The following is a 16,361-nucleotide window of genomic DNA, read 5'->3' as shown; positions in this document are numbered from 1 at the left end:
CTTTGGTCCAATCTGGCTAATACTCACAGAGTGTCTCTATGGTTAAACGATGTGCAGTGACCTTGCATGAAATTTCTAGGTAAAGGGTGAAGATCATATCGGATCATGCAAAAATCCTTTTTTGAGAGCATATATAATTTCTACTAACCCTTATTTGGCTCAGACTTCACATAAGCAGAGCGTTTGAGTAAAGGGTGAAAGGGTGTGTAGTGACCTTGAACCTATTTTCAGTGAAAAGAAACTGTGAAGGTCATAGCAGAATTATATTTTTACAAATCCTTGTCCGGAGTATATCTTCTCTCCCTTTGCTCCATTCAGCCTCATACTTCACCCACATGATGCCTTTGATCAAAATATATGCAATGACCTCGAATGATATTTGTAGATGAAGAGTCAAGGTCATATCAGATCACACAAAAATCCATATTTTAAGAGCATAGATATACTCTCCTTTTAGCCCCAATTTGGCTAATATTTTACCTTTACAGAGTTTATTGGTTAATGGCGTGCAGTGACCTTGAACCAAGTCTGTCAATGTGAAGGCAGGGCTCGACATTAACGCTTGTCCGCTTGTCCGGTACCAGTTAAAAAAATATGCGGACAAGTGAATATTGCTGGCCACTTGTCCGACTGGACAAGTGCATTTTTTATAGTAAGAAGTCTCCAACATTTAAAAAAGAAAAGAAAGTTTTGTGATAAGTTTATCTGTAGTCTTGTTATAAGTTTATTGATTAGTTATTTTGAATTTCGATCCCGACATCAAATTGCAATGCAATTGAGTTACTCCTGATCGGGATTGAAGTTCACTAATTTCAAACAACTTTCAAGGTGTGGATCTTAGTTCTTACAAAGTACCAAACACATATGTTAAGAAAAAGAAAGGAAGAAAAGGTAGCAAAGATAAAGGATTATGGAAAGAAATGTAACTTATTTTAGGTTTCATTCATCATTGATAGACTATGATGACATTCCATGTTTAGTTTAAAAAACAGCTGAGAAATCAATATAACAGTTACATGTATTTTTAAACCTGATGCTAAATTTGAGATGTCTTGTAATTTGCCATGACAAAGCTACAGCTGAAAAATCATGTTTAATGTTATATAGAACAAATACATGTACATAATTATAGGAAAGACACTTTAAGTTTCCATTTAAAAAGTCAGGTTATTAATTATAGCTAGAGTATTAATCAATAAATGATTTTATTTTAGTAATAGAGTACTGTAGTTCCCAAGTTGACAATATTTGATCTTTAATATTGAAAATTTTTCGGACAAGTGAAGTTGAAGTTCGGACAAGTAAATGTTTTGGTCACTTGTCCGAATGGACAAATAGGAAAAAAATTAATGTAGAGCCCTGGAAGGTCATAGCAGATCTTTTTAAAATTAGTTTTAGACAGTAGATTATTTTCCAAATATGCTTAATCTTGGTCAGATTGAACAAAAATGCATGTATGTTAGGAGGAATGAAATTGAATTAAAAGTTCTATGCCAGCTTGAAAAATTTCAAGTTATAGCTCAAGGTCAAAGCAGAATTCTCTGAAATTACATAAGCGGGACCCTTTGAAATGTTCACCATTTCAATGTTGTCTGGTTCATAGTAATTTTACATAGAAAATATTCACAGAGGTACAGTAAAGTAAACTTTACATCGATAAGTTTCTGACAATTAATGACGCAACGAGCACACAGTACGAAAGGTCAACCCTTTGAAAAGCAGTGAAGAGAAAAAGTTGCTCAGAATTATGTTTTAAACAAAATTGATTTTTTACGTAAATTTTAATTTTGCATTCTGGGTTAAGAAAAAAGATGTTAGTTCAAGGTAAAGTAAACTTGTACCTAAAATGAAGTCAAATTTGTTAAGTCGTACTTAAACACATTGTTTTTTTTTTGTTAAGTCGTTCTTGAAATGGTTAAGGGTTTTTGGTTAAGTCGTACTTAAAAACATTCGGATTATGTTAAGTTGTACCAAGAATCATTCGATTTTTTTTTATCTTTTTGTACTTAGGTTTCTTTGTTACTAGATAAAGAACTCTGCTTCTTAGACGTACTTCTAGCGTTGCTTTCGACATTAGCGGAAAACCCACTCGTTGCTTTGCAACGAGCTTTGCTCTAGTTATTTTTTTTTTCCCGCAAATTTTGTGCACGAGATTTCTCGAACATTTTTTGTATGATTGCTATGAAACTTTCAGGGTATGTAGATGATATTAATATCTCTAGACGTTTTTTTCAAATTTTTAAAATTCACTTCCGGTTATGAGTTATTGCCCTTTAATTGAAAATTGGGGGGTCTTTTGTCCAGAGTTGATCTCGGGAACTACAGATGATAGATGCATGAAATTTAGCGAGATTGTCGGTAACATTTTATAGTTTTGCTGACATGAAAATTTTGGTAATTTCTTTGTTAGTTTTTGAGCTATTTGTCGCCAAAGTTTAAGATTTTTTCGGGGCTGAAATTTTGTTGCTTTTTGTATTATAACCTTTAAACTAAAAATATTTTGTTAATACATATAGAACAAAAGTTGTTTAGAATAACGAGAGCTTTCATTTAAAATTAAGAAAAAAGGGCTGGCCCCTATAATTAGGGGTCAGCAGCTCATACACGTATTTTTCTGATAGCAAAAATCGTTATCATTTTATGAAAAAAAATTAATTCAGTTATTGTTAATATATTAAATAATGTCATTTGGTATCAAATTTAAAAAGTTCTGTGCCCTATTTTTTTCAAATTTCATAAAACAAATATGTGTGAATCGTAACGTTACATGAACGAGTTAATTTGTCTACATAGACACACAAGCGAACAAATGCCACTTTAAGGCCCAGGCATATACTGCATTACGTTGTGTTGCGTCTTAGATAAATAGTTGTGATTCAATTTCATTTTTTTCATCTATATCATTTATGAATTCAATGAACACACATTATTTTAACGTTCTATGTGCAACTATTTGTCGGGGCGCCCCTGTTTGTAACCCCCGCGCGCGCGCGCCGAATGTAAACAGTAACGAACGGCATTGTAGAAAAGAGAGAGCCGTAATGCAGAAGAGAAGTTGTGTATTCTTTCGACGTACAAATGCATTTTCAATTTACTGTGAAACATATGAACATGCACAGGGAACAATACTACATATTTGTTTAAGGAGGATATTTTTCTCGTGTGAATCGTTTACGAGGAAATTCTGACAGCCACACTTCTGTCGACGATCAGCCGTTGATAAGCTACGAGTAATAAAGGGGAAAAGATGGACATTAAAGTGTGTGATTTATGTGGATGTTACTGAAGAAGGTGAGGCTTTTACTCCTTTTAAAGTTTAAAAAAGTTAAAGTTAAAATTTAGTATATAGTATAGATGTACATGTAAGACAGTAAGTACGTGCACACTGTTTGTTTTTGTTATGGTGTGGGTGTTTGTTTACTAGGCTAACGTGTAATTTTTACATGTTTCATGGATGTTTAGACTCGCTCGAGGTTCATGGGGGACTGGAAAGGGTAACTGAATTTATCTATTTAAAAAATAACAGATTGTGAATTTTCAACTCAAAATTCAAAGCAGGGTCTAATTAGAAACACATCATATATTCTTGTGCAGAAGACTCCAAATGTAGTCATATATATCCTGTAGACATAACTTCAAGTATAAAATAAAATTGTATACTTCAGACTTCAGAGTTAAAACATGACTTTAATATCTTTATGATGCCAATCATTGTATCATTAGAAAGGTTTAGCAGACCAACGGGTACCCGGTACATGTACTTGTACATGTAGGTTACAAGTTAGAACTATGCGTACTATTCTACCAGTTCACATAATTTTTCTTGTTTAGCAGTTATGATGTGTACTTAAATTGTCCTTGTTAATGTTTTAAATGTAATTTTTTATTCTCTTTTTTGAATCTGACTACTGGCAGTACTGGCCTGCGAGCAGTTCTCGTCGAGGACCATTTCTCGCTGGTGCACTGTAACATCATATTTTCGTATATAATTTTATGTGTTGATAAAATGACGTAACAATGCACTGGTGAGAAATGGTACTCGGCGAGAACTGATCGCAAGCCAATATTGATTAATTACAGACAAAAACTGAAGGTTGCGCGTGTTATTTTTTATTGAACAACATTGTTTAATATAATTCTTTATATATGTGATGATCAGACCGGTTTGAATACCAGTGCCAGATAGCTCAGTTGGTAGAGCACCTGACTAGAGATTCAGGGGGCCCAGGTTCAAATCCCGGTTTGGTCCTTCATTATTTCTCCCATCCTGTTACAATATTGGTGTTGTGACCAACCCCTGGAACTAACAGGTTAACTCCTGCCAGGGGTGATCTTCGAGGGTGAAGATCATTTAAGGGGGAAGGAATGTGGCGGTCAGACTGGTTTGAATACCGGTGCCAGATACATGTAGCTCAGTTGGTAGAGCACTTGACTAGAGATTCAGAGGGCCAGGTTCGAATCCCAGTTTGTTCCGTCGTTATTTCTCCCATCTTTTACATATACATGTATATCAGATATATGACAGATGATTAAGGGTCATCACATGTTTTGCAAGATGCAATAAGTGTTAAAAACCTTTACTTTACAACACAATACATATAAGTGAATATTTATGTTTCCTGTTATTATTTGGTGTGGTTTTCTTGACAGTGTCGCATAAACAATTTACCCGCTCCTAAAACACAAACTTTCTTTTTGTGGATTCAGCTTACCGCTGATTGGCTGCTGTTGCAGCAGACAAATAAGATATGCACGCACAAAACACAATGAACTTATCAGAGAATGAGTTGAGTTTATTTCAACTGTTGGAATTTGGGGTTGTTTTTTTTTAAATGTATACTTGTGACAAAACATATATGTGGTACATACAGCTGTAGCTTTGTGAAGAAAATTTTGGTTAGACCATATATACCTATCATGCAAGTAAATGATATTTACAAAAAACTTGCAATTTATGGCGCACGAAATATACGCTAGTTTTATAAAGATTGACATACATGTAATGTACCACATTCTGTGAAAAATAATCTATTAAAAATTCTTCATTAAGTTTACTCATACATGTTTTATGCTTATTACACATAGTATTGTTTTTAAAACATGTAATTTATAAGAAAATAAGCAAAAACCCTTGCTAAATTTATTTGCAAAAAAAAAAACACAGTAGAATTGATAAAAAATGGTATACCAGAAGCTAATACCAGTACATGTACTTTGACGCTGTTCGGTGGGTAATATTCGTTTGTAATTTACGAATTGAAATATTGACTGTTGCACTACAAGTACGGTAATAAACTCTCTCTCTCTCTCAAACTCTCTCTCTCTCAATTTGATAAGTGTTTATACCTATGAAAATTTTTTAATATTATGACTTGATATGCAAATTTTTGATCTTGTACTGCCTAAATGTTATGTCATGTATTGGGATATGTCATACCCCTTACCAAAATATGGACCTTCTGGCAACACATTCTGGCATTATTGCAGCAATACTGCAGCAACATTCTGGCAATACATTGCGGCAATGTTGCTGCAGTAGCGTTTTTCGTATGCAAATGAGATTGCGGCAATATTGCCAGAAAGATGTTGCCGCAAAAGTTTTGCTGCAACATATTGTTGCGACAACATCTTTCTGGCAATACATTGCGGCAATGTTGCTGCAGTAGCGTTTTTCGTATGCAAATGAGATTGCGGCAATATTGCCAGAAAGATGTTGCCGCAAAAGTTTTGCTGCAACATATTGTTGCGACAACACCTTTCTGGCAATACATTGCGGCAATGTTGCTGCAGTAGCGTTTTTCGTATGCAAATGAGATTGCGGCAATATTGCCAGAAAGATGTTGCCGCAAAAGTTTTGCTGCAACACCTTTCAGGCAATATATTTGCATAAGAAAAATGACATTGCAGAAATATTGGTTCAATGCATTTTCTGTGCTCTGGCATGAATGGTACAATATATGCAATATTTATAAATAATAAATGTATACAGTAAAGCAGTCATGTATATTATATTAATCTACAACCAAAATGAAAAAAAATCTTTAATTGCCATTACAGTTTTATTTTTTTAAAGATGCAAAAAGGTTACAACAAGACTAACATTTCGGCAATTCGCATTCTTTCAAAAATAAAAAACAGTTTGTGATTACACAATATTACAGAAGTAAAAAAATTATATCATTCAATGTAACATGCACAAAATAAGTATTGAATTAAAAATATAATGTATAATATTAGAGACCTGAAACTGGAATTTCAACATGCTTATAAAGGACGCCAGTTAAAATTAATAATCTTTAAATTTAACACATAAATACAATAAACACAAATATGATGAACAAATCATGATGAAACTTGACTAAAAGTACTCAGCCAATCAGTGACAATTTATTGCTGCAGAATAACATGTACTGTAGTTTGATTGACACAACGCGCACAGATGGATTGACACAACGCGCACAGACGGATATGGACAAAAGTTTACTGTTTACCGTAAGCAAAGCTCAAACCATATAGTTCACAAGTCCTGCACAACCACTTGCTGTATTACGACTGATCAAGGCATTCGTCCTAGGTATTCCAAAAGTCCTTTTTTTGACAGCCTCGTGGGCATTCTGATTTCACACATAAACAATCACAAAAACAGCTATCAGAATATCACAACAATATCCACATTGGAATTCACAACAATATCCACATTGGAATTCAGCACTGTTGTGTATATGTTCCTCTCCATAATCTTAAACAAATTACGTCATCATTCTTTTTTGGTTGCCAGTTCCATCATTCATTTAATCAGTAAAGTGACAGCTTTTTTCATGGTTTTCTTCAGGTCTGTGTAACCCAGGGCAGACCTACTGGGAAGATAAAAGGATTTCATATAAGCACATTGGAAATTGTTTTCAGATTTTAAGCAGTTTTAAGGGGGGTCAGAGGGGTCCAGACCCCCTCCCCCTTCAATTTTCTTTAAATTACATTATAAAATTACCAAAAATATGCCTCGGACCCCCTTCCCCTTGCAAACTCAAATAACCGTCGAACCCCCCCCCCCCCCCCCCCCCGAATAAAATTCTAGATCAGCGCATGGTTCTTTAACAGTGTTAAACCCATTGGTATAATGGTAGATCGCAGTCTTTCGGTTTATATTCTTATAACAAACATGTTTTAACTGCCATTCAATGAGTATATTTTTATTGCTAAACTTACTTTTTCAAAAACGTGCTCATGCAGATGGTGCAGGGGATGTCAACACTCGATTCGTTCACTCAGATTCGTCCTCAGTTCAGCCGTTGATTTTTTTTTTACAGATAAACACTCCATTGACAGTGTATTTTTTAACCTTGTTTACAGATAATTCCCGTATTTCATTCATTTCACCATCTCCAGTGATGGCAGGAGGTTCGATGGCAGACAACATGGCAGCTTCGAATGTGAAAATTGGCGGCTAGCGATTTGATCGACCAATCAGCGCGCGCGTAACTTAACATTGAAACGAAAGTAAAAGTGGAAACAAACAGCATACGAAAATTCTTAATTCAACATGCATCGAGCAGTTTGGATACTCAAATCTAAGTAGACTGGTATTTTAACTTAATAAAAAAGAATATACCGTTACAAAAGAACAGACAGGTCGGTATTCACGTAAAACATGAGTTGAGGGGGGAGGGTGTGATTCAAACAGTCTTCTATATAGTGAAACATCGTAACCATGCAATTATAATTGACAGTTTAAGACTTGTGCTGAATGTGTAAAATTTTATAGGTCCAAATTCTGCTAAAGCTTTTGCAAGCTCGGTAAGCATAATACATCAGAGGAAAAAGAAAAGTTTGTGGTAAACTTCTGGCAAATTTCGAGGTGTTATAACTGAAATCATATCTAAATAATTTACAATTTTTTAACCTCCCTCCACTGCTCGGCTTCTCCTTAAATTATAATTAAAGCAGAAATCAAATATGATGCCTAGCAGTATTGCCAGATCGAATTATATACATGTATATTATATGTATATAAATTAGTTCATGATTTAAATGATCAAATACATGTAGATGTTACCAGAAAATTATTTCTGGCAGTATGATACTGAGTGTAGCCAGAATATTACCAGAAGTCGTTGCAGCTAGTGGCAATAATTTTTAACAGAAATAACTCTAATAGTATTGCCAGAATGTTGCCAGAAGTTATTGCCGCTAGCGGCAACACTCCAGCAGTATTGCCAAAATGTTACCAGAAGTTGTTGCAGCTAGCGGCAACATTTCACTAGTCTCAAAATCTGGTTTCTGGTAACAAAAATGTGTTGCTGCAATATTGCCGCAATATTGCGGCATTGTTGCAGCAATAATTTTACTTTGGTAAGGGACCTATTACACTGCATGGTCAGTGTATTTTTTCCAGAAATACTATGCATATGTTAATGTAAACACAGCTATTACTAGTACATGTATGTAAACGCAGCTAATTATTTTTTTTTTTTATTTCATCTCAAAACAGACTCTTGTTACCACATGGCTTTTACCGGTACCTGTTGATTCTTGTGGGTCAGCTCCTGAGATTAACCTGTCACCTCTATCCACATGCATATTCCTTTGTGTTCTACAGACTATTTACCGGTAATTCAAATTAAATCCGATAATGCATAAACAATAATGGAACTTGAAGAAAGCATCATGCCATGTTGTGGTTTGTGTTTGATAAGAAATTATGAAAACAAAATTAAGGCTGTTTATAAAGAAATTCATAATTGCTGTGAAAATTTGTTTTTCAATAAAAGTATGCAATTATGTTTCCTTTATTTTTTATTTCATAAAGATATTTAGATGTGTTTACATAATTGAAAAATCCCCCCCCCCCCTCTATTTAATTGTCTGCATTAAGATTACATGTAGGATATGTAAATGTACATTTGACTTTGAAATAACATCTGCTATGATAATTACTTTTGAAATGAACAAGAAACAACCTATTTCTACCTTTCTAAGGTATATATGCATAAAAAAAAGTAGAAAAACATGTCAAATTTGAAAATTTTTCATTGAAATCAACTCGATCTGTCTCCAGCTACCTGGGTGTGTTTGAATTTAATTTTAATTTAAGGCAGATGTCTAACTTGTAGGTTGTAACTTACTGTTTTAGCATGGTTAGAAGGAGACTAGAAATCAGAATAGATTAGATATTCACTAAATATGATTGTTAGCTTACTTTTTTCATGAAAACAAGAAATCACAAGCAGGACAGCTGTCTATCTGTTAATTAAAATGGTACAAATCATACAATAAACAAATAAAGATCAAATTTTAGAATCATTGATGATTGTTTTCATATGTGTGAGAAATTACTCAAGGAAATTGCCACACGTTTCATAAAATTAGGTAAAACATTTCAAACCATGACTTTTTATGAAAATCAAAAGATTGGGGGGTGGGGGGTATACATGTAAGGGTATTTCTAAGTGATGTGAAGCTTTTATCATGATTATATCATGTAGGGGTATGTTGTATTGAATAAGGTTTCTTTTTAAAGGTGGTTGAACAAAAGTTGACCTCTAAAAGGTCAGGTAAAGATGTTTTACTATGGAGAACCCTGTAAATCTGTGTTTACTAAAGGAAATTGGAAATGGTGGGTTCACTTAAATGGCCATATTTTTATTAAACCTCAATGGAATTGGCAATATGTGGTATTCTTTTTCTCAGAATTGCATTAGCTTTCTTAGTCTTTTCATAAAAATGTTAGTGTACTAAGTTAAAGGTACAAGGAACAGTTTCGGATAAAGTACCGTCAATATTTTTGTAAAATTGAGAGTGACTGTACTTGAAGGTTTATCATTGTTGCGTAGATTCATGAAATGAAATTTAATGATTATCAATAGTTAGAGGGATGTCACTTGTTGGAATTGGTAAGCAATATTAAGGCCCCTGATTTTAAGTACATGAGAAGCAGAAATAAATTGTGAAACTTGCGGCTATGACAGATATGTTGACTTTACAGTGAAATTGAAGGTTACAAACGGGAGGTTATATAACATGAAATGTAGGTGGATGGGATATTATATGCCTATTTAGTATTTACTGGGTATGAGGACAATAGCAAGTTTATTGTACCCAAAGACAGCAACTATTTAATGAGGCAAAGCCAGGGGAAATAGTTGCTGTGGAGTGGGACAATAAACTTGCTATTGTCCGAATAGTCAGTTAATTGGTATTTCATTATACAGAAGAAAACTTTATTTGTCAGCGATGCACAATTTCTTGATGATAAACAAATTAGAGTTAAATCAAACTTTGTATTTAATGATGCGATCTTATTAGGTCAGAGGTGTTCCGAGTTTAAGGTGATATGGGACACTTCCATGTTGTGACGTATTGTTTATCGAAATAAACAATAAAATAAAGTGTAATTATATAAGTACATGTAGTTTCTTTTCAAAAATGGTCACATAACTCCTTAGCACAGTGGGTTAGAGGGTTACTAGGAACCTGTAAGTCATGAGTTCGAATCCCGCTGGGGTTTTTACAATTTTTACCTTTTCAAATATTTTTAAAAGCTATTTTTTGGTTAAATATTGTAAATATTGATGACTATTCACCATGGGCAGATAGCATGGATACTATTTTAAATTAGATAAAAGGCATGTTTATGCGGGCGCCTTCTAGTGATCAATTTGTCCGTCTGTCCATCCGAGATGGCTTGACAGGAGCATAGCTTCTCTCCCCTTGGCCCAATCTGGCTCATATCTCATCCACAGGGTTCCTTTGGTTGAAGGATGTGCAGTGACCTTGAACCATGTTTTTAGGTATAAGGTTAAGGTCATAGCAGAATTATATATATAAAATCCTTGTCTGGGGCATATCTTTTTTCCCTTTGGTCCAATCTGGCTAATACTCACAGAGTGTCTCTATGGTTAAACGATGTGCAGTGACCTTGCATGAAATTTCTAGGTAAAGGGTGAAGATCATATCGGATCATGCAAAAATCCTTTTTTGAGAGCATATATAATTTCTACTAACCCTTATTTGGCTCAGACTTCACATAAGCAGAGCGTTTGAGTAAAGGGTGAAAGGGTGTGTAGTGACCTTGAACCTATTTTCAGTGAAAAGAAACTGTGAAGGTCATAGCAGAATTATATTTTTAAAAATCCTTGTCCGGAGTATATCTTCTCTCCCTTTGCTCCATTCAGCCTCATACTTCACCCACATGATGCCTTTGATCAAAATATATGCAATGACCTCGAATGATATTTGTAGATGAAGAGTCAAGGTCATATCAGATCACACAAAAATCCATATTTTAAGAGCATAGATATACTCTCCTTTTAGCCCCAATTTGGCTAATATTTTACCTTTACAGAGTTTATTGGTTAATGGCGTGCAGTGACCTTGAACCAAGTCTGTCAATGTGAAGGCAGGGCTCGACATTAACGCTTGTCCGCTTGTCCGGTACCAGTTAAAAAAATATGCGGACAAGTGAATATTGCTGGCCACTTGTCTGACTGGACAAGTGCATTTTTTATAGTAAGAAGTCTCCAACATTTAAAAAAGAAAAGAAAGTTTTGTGATAAGTTTATCTGTAGTCTCGTTATAAGTTTATCGATTAGTTATTTTGAATTTCGATCCCGACATCAAATTGCAATGCAATTGAGTTACTCTTGATCGGGATTGAAGTTCACTAATTTCAAACAACTTTCAAGGTGTGGATCTTAGTTTTTACAAAGTACCAAACACATATGTTAAGAAAAAGAAAGGAAGAAAAGGTAGCAAAGATAAAGGATTATGGAAAGAAATGTAATTTATTTTAGGTTTCATTCATCATTGATAGACTATGATGACATTCCATGTTTAGTTTAAAAAACAGCTGAGAAATCAATATAACAGTTACATGTATTTTTAAACCTGATGCTAAATTTAAGATGTCTTGTAATTTGCCATGACAAAGCTACAGCTGACAAATCATGTTTAATGTTATATAGAACAAATACATGTACATAATTATAGGAAAGACACTTTAAGTTTCCATTTAAAAAGTCAGGTTATTAATTATAGCTAGAGTATTAATCAATAAATGATACTATTTTAGTAATAGAGTACTGTAGTTCTCAAGTTGACAATATTTGATCTTTAATATTGAAAATTTTTCGGACAGGTGAAGTTGAAGTTCGGACAAGTAAATGTTTTGGTCACTTGTCCGAATGGACAAGTAGGAAAAAAAGTTAATGTAGAGCCCTGGAAGGTCATAGCAGATCTTTTTAAAATTAGTTTTAGACAGTAGATTATTTTCCAAATATGCTTAATCTTGGTCAGATTGAACAAAAATGCATGTATGTTAGGAGGAATGAAATTGAATTAAAAGTTCTATGCCAGCTGGAAAAATTTCAAGTTATAGCTCAAGGTCAAAGCAGAATTCTCTGAAATTACATAAGCGGGGCCCTTTGAAATGTTCACCATTTCAATGTTGTCTGGTTCATAGTAATTTTACATAGAAAATATTCACAGAGGTACAGTAAACTTAACATCGATAAGTTTCTGACAATTAATGACGCAACGAGCACACAGTACGAAAGGTCAACCCTTTGAAAAGCAGTGAAGAGAAAAAGTTGCTCAGAATTATGTTTTAAACAAAATTGATTTTTTACGTAAATTTTAATTTTGCATTCTGGGTTAAGAAAAAAGATGTTAGTTCAAGGTAAAGTAAACTTGTACCTAAAATGAAGTCAAATTTGTTTAGTCGTACTTAAACACATTGGTTTTTTTTGTTAAGTCGTTCTTGAAATGGTTAAGGGTTTTTGGTTAAGTCGTACTTAAAAACATTCGGATTATGTTAAGTTGTACCAAGAATCATTCAATTTTTTTTATCTTTTTGTACTTAGGTTTCTTTGTTACTAGATAAAGAACTCTGCTTCTTAGACGTACTTCTAGCGTTGCTTTCGACATTAGCGAAAAACCCACTCGTTGCTTTGCAACGAGCTTTGCTCTAGTTATTTTTTTTTTCTTCTAGACGCTAACTTTGATCCTTAATATCTCGCTCGTTTGTTCACCGATTGTTTTGAAATTTTCAGGACTGATAACATGCCGCGTGATGTTGTCGTTGCATATTTAAGTTGAGGAAAATCCCTATCCGGTTTTGAGTTATTCCCCTTTTAGTAAAATTTAACGACTTCTTTTGTCCAGGGGGTTTAGCTTTAACGATGACTGGCAGAGTCTCAAAGATGGGCTGGTTTGGAAGCTAATACATTGAATTTGTGCGAGATATATTTTATTTATTATTTAAATGCAAATAAAAGGGGTGGTATAGATGTTGAAACAAAGGTAAGAAAAAAAAATCAAAAAAATTCGCGTATTTTCCGTGTTAGTTTTCTACCTGATAAAAATTTGTTATAACATGTATTTTAAAAGTTCTTGGTCTTGCCCAGACCTTTCATTCGGTATACCGAAAAAGGGGCTGGCCCTTATAATTAGGGAGTTAGAGGCGTCCAAAGTTTCTTGTCAATAACTTAAAAAGGAATAAATATTTCTAATGCATTATTGAAGCAAAGTTGTAAAGAAAATAATTTTGAATCCTTCTATAGTATTCAATTTAATGTTTTCGTAATTTATAGTCAGTATTTGCAGAAACAATTGTTGTCAGTTCGGTCCATTTTTGTGGGGGTGCGCACGTTTATGAGGTTATGAAAGGGCTTCTTGTAATGCACTAACTGATACATGTAGCGCGCAAAAATAATTCCACATAAAATTCCCAAATGTTTTTATACATATGTACATTTTCATTTCATATAGATAAACCTCTTTGACCTTATTTTTGTTGTTTGTTTCATAACTGTGCCCCTGGTAACCGATCGATAGGAGAGTCGCTAGCTGTATTCAGGCCGTCGCCTAGACGACAGTGCATGTGCTTGTAGAGCTGGACGTACACGATTAACGCCCCACTGTGTTACTGTAACAGAGACATTTTGAATTGTTTCAGTACTGGGAGATGTGTTAATAAAATGGTTCCAATGCATGGTAATTAAATTCAACTTTTCTACAATACCTATACACGGCCGTCATATAAAGCACAATGTGTATTACTGACATGACAATTTAAACGAACGCGGGATTGCTCCCGATAGAACAATTCTTTTAAAGCAAAAAAAAATACTGATTTGCGATGGATATAATATAATTATCATCGTGGAGATGATTTTAAAAAGTGAACTTAATATTCGTATACGATAATATTTGAATCCAAAGCCGCTAGTTTTAAGTTACGGTTATTAGGGATATTAGTTATGACTTGCCCCGCGTTTCAGGTTTTTTACTTGCAAAGCATCTACAAACGAAAATACCAAACAACCTTCAGCAGCAACTTATAAATTATTTATTCCATACACAATTCTAAAGAGGTAATTAAATAAATTTTATAAATGCTTTATACTTGTATTCGCTATCTTCCATGGAAAAAAGTGGCATGGAAAAAATGTTGTTCAATGTTCATCAAATACGCTGTAGCCTTAGCAATCGAAAATAATTAACAAACTGTACATTGATAGATTGACATATCAACAAACATTCAGACCCGCATTGTGTTTTCTTACAAGTTCTATAAAACGTAGACTCAATGGCTGAATTCTTTACCGTTTTCCGTCTGGGTTATTTTGAATCACGTGTGTACGTTATGTGTAGCCATATAGATGAACACTTTAAGTGATTGAATTTTAAAAGAAATTGTGTACATGCAGAGCATTGCAATGCTAGGACAATAACATTCCAACAATGTATATGGTGAGGCCGGTCAGACTGATACATGTACTGTTTTGCTTGTTCTACAAATAGCGAATGTAAGACGAAGTATTTGGGTGTTATATTTTAAACAAATATAAGTATTGCTTTCTTAAAAGCTTGCATTACTCAACAAAGTATTTTATTGGGATCATTCTTAGTTACCTTAGCTGCATACATGTACCGCTCTGTCTGTATCCCGGAAAAATTGACTACCATCCGAAATTTTTCATACAAGGTCTACAGACTTGCAGCTAACATTACCTTTAAAAATACATTTTAGAATTTGCCCCTGTTTCTAAATTCATTAAAAAGACGCACAGAATCAAGTGGTTATATGGCGTTTGATATGGGATTTATGACGTCTCTTTATATTGTTTTCATTAAAATTATTTCATTATTTCAAACTTGTGGGTGGAATGAAATCAGTTTCACATGTTATATGACATAAAGATGTCTTCTCCTCACTTTTTCTCGAAGCAACTATTTTTATAAAATTTACATAAAAAAAAATTGAATTATCATGGAGTTCCCCCCCCCCCCCTTTTGGTAGCATGTAAAAAAAATGGTATATAATTATGAGTGAAATTTTGAGAATTTTGGAAAATTCAATTTTTTAATATTTTTTTGCTTGTCAAGATTTGTTGGATGAGTTTGCCCCCCCCCCCCCACTTTCAAAAACAATGCTACTTGCTTGGAAATTACTCATTTCTTTATTCCCCTCTTTAATAACAAACATAACCGATCCAGATAAATATAATTACATGTATCAAAAATAAACTTAAAACACAAACTACACATTCATCCTTCAACCACAATATTGCCTTTTCGATATTTGTCATCGTTGTAGACCCGTGTAACAATCTGTTAAGTAGGTACTTGCACGAAAAAGAACCCCCTTGCTGATCTACATTTTCATTAACGCATACAAAGAAAAAATATATATTTTGATTTATTTTTGAATTTCTTTTGATGTAAAAAAAAAGAGAAGAAATTGGTTCTCAGTCTCTCTTTATGCCTGTTTGTTAGTGGTTAATCCAAGTTCATTTTGAATATCCTTTTGTAATTTAAAAAATGCGATGTAAATTTTTTTCATGCAATATTTCGGATAGAGAAATGAAGAGTTGTTTCTTGAAATTTTATTAGACCATAAAATTGTAAAATGCTAACATTGAAAATTGTGCCCGATTTCTTTCTTTTTTTAAGGTAAAACTTTATTGATTTAAAAAATGATTCTTTGAGACAAACAAATTGACATAATCAATAAGAGTTTGAAAATGTCTAACTGCAGGTCTGTAGCTTCTAGTCAGAAAAAGAATCGGATGGACGACCTAGGACACAGATCGTCCATCCGAATTTCTTAAAAATTGCCATTATTTTCGTACGCGGACGCAATACTCACCGAGACTAAATGGTTCGTATCTTAAGTTTTAAGTTTTAACTGCTTTGAAAGGTAATATTGGTTTTCTGATAATTATGAACATGAATAATTAAATAAAAATAGTTAAAATTACAGTAAAATTACCGGCATCGGTCTTCTCGTGCGCGGATCTAGAAGGGGAAGGGTTCCAGACCCCCCCCCCCCCCCCAGCGAAATGTCTTTCAATTACGTGTAC

The 16,361-nt window shown here is 33.9% G+C and overlaps 1 long non-coding RNA gene across 1 annotated transcript; it reads right to left on the bottom strand.

The window, feature by feature from the left end:
* Positions 1 to 4,733: 4,733 nt before the first annotated feature.
* On the bottom strand, positions 4,734 to 15,292 carry LOC128183706 (uncharacterized). Its single transcript, XR_008243646.1, has 2 exons — positions 7,207 to 15,292; positions 4,734 to 6,857 (listed from the first exon to the last, which is right to left on the bottom strand). It is a non-coding gene; the product is annotated as an uncharacterized LOC128183706 (long non-coding RNA).
* Between the last annotated feature and the right edge of the window lie 1,069 nt (positions 15,293 to 16,361).

The sequence above is a fragment of the Crassostrea angulata genome, chromosome 5 (assembly GCF_025612915.1).
Source record: "Crassostrea angulata isolate pt1a10 chromosome 5, ASM2561291v2, whole genome shotgun sequence".
NCBI lineage: Eukaryota > Metazoa > Mollusca > Bivalvia > Ostreida > Ostreidae > Magallana > Magallana angulata.
This window is presented reverse-complemented; position numbering and strand designations above follow the sequence as displayed.